This window comes from Moschus berezovskii, chromosome 12, assembly GCF_049115385.1.
Source record: "Moschus berezovskii isolate FMDL1 chromosome 12, NW_MosBer_1.0, whole genome shotgun sequence".
Taxonomy (NCBI): Eukaryota; Metazoa; Chordata; class Mammalia; order Artiodactyla; family Moschidae; genus Moschus; species Moschus berezovskii.
In genome coordinates, this window is record NC_142471.1 from 21,250,364 (window position 1) to 21,255,954 (window position 5,591).

General features: G+C 44.6%; 1 pseudogene; it reads left to right on the forward strand.

The window, feature by feature from the left end:
* The first annotated feature begins 1,698 nt into the window (after positions 1–1,698).
* Positions 1,699–2,881, forward strand: LOC129555087 (DNA-directed RNA polymerase III subunit RPC4 pseudogene; annotated as a pseudogene).
* Positions 2,882–5,591: the final 2,710 nt, after the last annotated feature.

Below are 5,591 nucleotides of genomic sequence, written 5' to 3' on the forward strand. Positions count from 1 at the left end.
TGAAAAATTCAAGCCAGTTATCTGTCTAAACCAGAAGTAGATGGTAAGCTCCTTGACTCACCGCACACAACTATTTGCTCTGTTAGAGGAGGAATATTATATAAAGTTTTAATGTGATTTTCTCTCTTGACTTTTTTATACCATTGGAGATATCCATTTGCTTGAGGGAAGACTGGATCTTATCATGGAAAAAATACAAAGTGAAAGAATATTATATTCAGTATTTGGTATATAAAATTACTGTTACAAAAAGAATATTCTAAATTTCTTTATCCTTTCACCAAGCATCTCAATTCATCATAACAGCAAGTAGGCATGAATGATTCAGATCATAACGTGCTCTTATAACATAGAGAATATTCTTCTTCTAGTGATCCATATTTAGAGAGGAATATTATGTGGAGTAAGGGAGGGTGGGTGGAGACCACTGTGTTTCTAGTACAGAAAAGAGCAAAGGAACAGGAGACAGAAGGGAGAGAGCAAGTAATTATTTCTATTTTCCCTCTTGGAACTTCCACCTAGAGAAAGAGGAAGTATGGGAAATACATCAGAGAGATGCAGAGGGAGATGGTTCTGTTTGTGAGTAAACGAGGAAGCTGGTTTGCTGGCTACCCTATACATATTTGGGTTACTGCCACCCCAAGGTAACTTTAAGTCAGCCCTGGATCAGTGGTGGTACCTCAGCAGGATAGACAGCCTCAGAAGGAATGTCAAGACTGACTGAGGAGTTTCCACACAGGTGCCTTCCTACGGAAGGAAGCACAGCAAATAATTTGGAATTCAAGTCATACTGGGATTTTTGCAGGGCCTATAGTGTTGTTGGGAATACAAAGAGGCCAGGTGATCCAGGAGATACTACCAGGGCATGGCAAGTGGACAAAATCCAGATCACTGAAACTGGTGCAGCAACAGGGTAGTAGTCACCACATGGACAGAAGAAACTGTCCTTGAGATTAGAGATGTCATAGAACAAATAACTGAAGGTCTTAAATCTCCTTTTTATCACAGCTTGCATAAATCCATGGGGTTTCCCTGGTGACTCAGACGGTAAGAATCTGCCTGCAATGAGGGAGACACAGATTTGATTCCTGTTGTTGCAAAAATCCTGGAGAAGGGAATGGTTATATACCCTGGTATTCTTGCCTGGAGAATCCCACGGACAGAGGAGCCTGGCAGGCTACAGACCATGGGGTCACAAAGAGTCAGACATGGCTGAGCGACTAACACATAGTTGCATAAATCCTTATTACTACATATATCGCCTCCCACATGCACACATCTTCATTAGAGAATATCCAAGAAGAGAGGTAGCAGATGGGAAATCTGGGACTTTCAGGTTTGCTTTCTTTTTTGAAGACCTGTGCATTACTTGGAGAAGGAAATGGCAACCCACTCCAGTACTCTTGCCTGGAGAATCCCAGGGACGGGGGAGTCTGGTGGGCTGTGTCTATGGGGTCGCACAGAGTCGGACACGGCTGAAGCGACTTAGCAGCAGCAGCAGCAGCAGCATTACTTGAAGGGGCTATTTAAATTACCAATTAAAAGAGCAGCAGCGGTCACTTCCGCCCCGCGACAAGATGGCGGCGCCCGGGCCCTGCCACGCAGACTTCCGCCCGGCGCCGACACTCGGAGCCCGCTGCCCGTCGTGTTGGAGGTGAAATCGGGACGCTTGTGGTGTGGAACTACAGCCTGGGCATCATGTCGGAAAGAAACGCCGTGGGTGAGCCCAGCGCTCCAGGAGGGCCCCGACCCCTCCTTTCTGGGGCGCTGGGGCTTATTGGGTGAAGGCCGGCACCTCCCCTCATCCCGGGCCGCCTTCCCTCCATCCGCTCCAGGGGGAGTCAAGAAGAAAACCTTCACCCCAAATATCATCAGTCGGAAGAACAAGGAAGAGCCCAAGGAAGAAGTAACCGTCAAGAAAGAGAAGCGTGAAAGGGACAGAGACCGACAGTGAGAGGGCCATGGATGGGGCCGGGGGCGCCCAGACGTGATCCAGTCCCACTCCATCTTCGAGCAGGGCCCCGCCGAAATGATGAAGAAAAGGGGGAACTGGGATAAGACCATGGATATGTCAGATGCGGGGCCCTCTCACATCATCAACATCAAAAAGGAGAAGAGGGAGACAGATGAAGAAACAAAACAGATCCTGCGCATGCTGGAGAAGGATGATTTCATCGATGACCCTGGCCTTAGGAATGATATTCGAAATATGCCTGTGCAACTGCCACTGGCTCACTCGGGCTGGCTTTTTAAGGAAGAGAATGAGGAAGCAGATATTAAACCACGGCTGGCCGGCCCCAAGGAAGAGGATATGGAGGTGGACATGCTTGCTGTGAAAGTGAAAGAGGAGCCCCGAGAAGAAGATGAAGAGGCCAAGATGAAGGCTCCTCTCAGAGCAGCCAGGAAGATCCCAGGCCTCCCGAAGGATGTGTCTGTGGCGGAGCTGCTCAGGGAGCTGAGCCTCACGCAGGAGGAAGAGCTGCTGTTCCTGCAGCTGCCAGACTCACTCCCCGGCCAGCCACCCACTCAGGACATCAAGCCCATCAAGACGGAGGTGCAGAGCGAGGACGGGCAGATGGTGGTTATAAAGCAAGAGAAAGACCGGGAAGCCAGGCTGGCAGAAAACACTTGTACCCTGGCTGACCTGACAGAGGGTCAGGTCGGCAAGCTGCTCATCCACAAGTTGGGGAAGGTGCAGCTCCTCCTCGGCAAGGTGACTCTGGACGTGACGATGGGGACCACTTGCTCTTTCCTGCAGGAGCTGGTGTCTGTGGGCCTTGGAGACAGCAGGACAGGTGACATGACAGTCCTGGGACACATAAAGCACAAACTTGTCTGTTCTCCCAACTTTGAATCCCTGCTGGATCACAAACACCGGTAAAGTGAGCAGATGGAGGACGGTGGTAACTGTGCCCATGACTACTGCCTGCTCCAGATGTTTTGTTCTCAAATCTGTTCGACCCAGAAGGGGCCTGTTTAGCCCACCCACTCCAGCCATTGTCCCAGTTTTCCCCACAGGGCCCACACGTGGCTTCCTTCCACAGCGACTGTGAACAGCACGATGACCTTCCCACAGTGAGGAAACCGCACACCCTCACTGCTAAGGGGTTGGTCCCTGCTATTTATTTTTATATTTATGTCTTAGCTCTTCAGCCGACTGCACCCTCCCCAGGCAGAGAAGGGATGGCCTGGACAAGGACAGGCTCCTTCTCTGGGGACGTCTTGGTTCTCAGGGTAGGAGACGCTGTTGCTCCCTCCTTCCTCCCAAGAGGCAGCGCTTGAGAGAGAACGGAGATGTCTGGAGTCTGAGACTCAATCTCAACTCTGTACATTACTAATTGTGTGACTGAACAAACTACCAAACCTTTCTGAGCCTCAGAGTCCTCATCTGACAAATTGAGGACGATACCTACCTCACAGGGTTGGCGTGAGGATGCTGTGGAATACTGTCAATGAAATGTCCTTGCACAAGGCTGGACATACACTGTAGGAGCTCAATAAATGTTAGTTTAGTTTTAAAATAAAATAGCAGTAGCATCATCAATATGATGACATAGGTCATTCAAACCTCAGCATTCCTCACAAGAGGTGCAAATACCAACTATCCATAGACAGTCATAACTGTGAAAATCCTGGAGCCCAGGGGTGAGGCTGAAGAATCCTATGGACAACATAGCTGGAGGACCACATCAGAAGGGTAAGAGGGGGTGCTTCTCCTTGACCCTCATTGCCCCTCCACCAGAACATCACAGCATCCCAACCAGGAGGGCCTAACCCTCACTGGGCTTATGGTTTCTCCTGAGGGAAACAGGAGAACCAAAAGTGACATTCAGCTTCCTTAACATTGCAGAAATTTTCCTGTAAGATTCTCCAAGGTCTCGTCACACAGGGATCACCAGAGGAAGCTTGAAAGCCTGTCCATACTGTATATTTGAAAGTTGCTAAGAGAGTAGATCATAAAAGTTTTCATCACACTTTTTTGTTTTTTACAATAAAGCAACTATGTGAGTTAATTGAGGTTCTATCTAGTATTATTGTGATAATTATTTTGCAGTATACGTGTATATCAAATTGTCATGTTGTCCACCTTAAACAATGGTATATGTCAATTATATCACAATAAAGCTGAAAAAATGAACTAACTAATAAACTCAACTTTAAAACCAGTTGGATGTTATTTTCTACTAAAAATCAGAGAAAAGGACTTGGTGATGCTTTTTTCGGGGGGAGGAGTGTGTAATTTCCTCAGTTCTGTCTTGCCACAGCAAAAACTTGAAATGGCAAACCAGTGTTACAGCTGTTACAGCTCAGTTTAAATGGTAGGCCAGTGTTACAACTGGGTTATAGCTCAGTTTTAGTTGACAAGCAAAGAAAAACACATCCTTGAGATATGAGAGCGGGCCGACCCAAAAGAGGTGGGCAGCTCAACTTTGGCTCCTCTTTTTATGATTTTTCTTCTCCCCCTGAGCCTACCCTATGTAAACTGGGCTAGCTAGAAGGGCTGTTTGTTTCACCTGAGGTTCTTACTCTGGTCCTTGGACCTTCCTTTATACCATTTTCACAAGCTTTTCCTTTCTTTGTCTTTTAGCAACCACTATTTTGGACTCCTTTTTCCTATCTAACTACCTAACACTTCCATAGACAATATTTGAAATCAGATCTCTACAATTCAGGTCTTTTAGTTGCAGTGTGAATTAAACAGTTTCAGGATGCTATATTTCTTCGAAGGCCAACTTCCCATAAAATGTTGGATATGTAAGGAGCAAAAGAAAGTTGGAAGTATGTACATGAGGAAGAAGGAAAGGATAAAAAATGTTTCCCTTGATTTTTACTCTAAATTGATAACACTGTTTTTACCACATAGACATGGCACTGTTAATTTCCTAACATTTGCTAAGTGTCTCTCCTTTAGTAGATGCTAGTGACAAGAATAAATCAGCAGGCAGTATCAACTTCAAATGATGTTATTATTCATTATCCTGAAGAGTTCCATTGAAAGCTATTGTTATTCAACTAAACTGAAAAGATACAAGAGCCTCATAAAATAGAGTTTTAAGGTTAATAACTCCAAAACTCGCTAAACTTCAAACAAAGTTATTACCTCAGGAGAATGTTTCAGTGTAGGAGCTAATGCTTTTCCTCCCTTCATAGATCTGAATTTAAAATGATTTAATGGAAAGAGTAGGTAAGAATATAGAACTGAAATATATCATAATAATAATTTCAGTGTTCTAGAAAAGAGACTCTTGATAGAAAAAAAATGAAAAGATATAAAAGAGAAGAATACAAATAAACTATTACCCCTCACACAAAACTCACTGGTTTATTAGTTTTTATCCCTGAGAGTTTACAACTCATAAAAAATTAAATTCCAATCAGAATCCTATTCAGATTATATATTACCCAAGGTTACCACAAAAAAGGATTAAATAAATTTACTATCACTAAGAAATTTTCTGGCCATACAAAATGCTTAAGTTGTAGAAAAATAGTAAAGACAGGAGAACAATTCCAGTATAATAGTGGTTTTCAAAAGATAAGTAAAAATTTTAAATATAAGGAAGTAAAACTAAAAGTACATTTCCCATGGA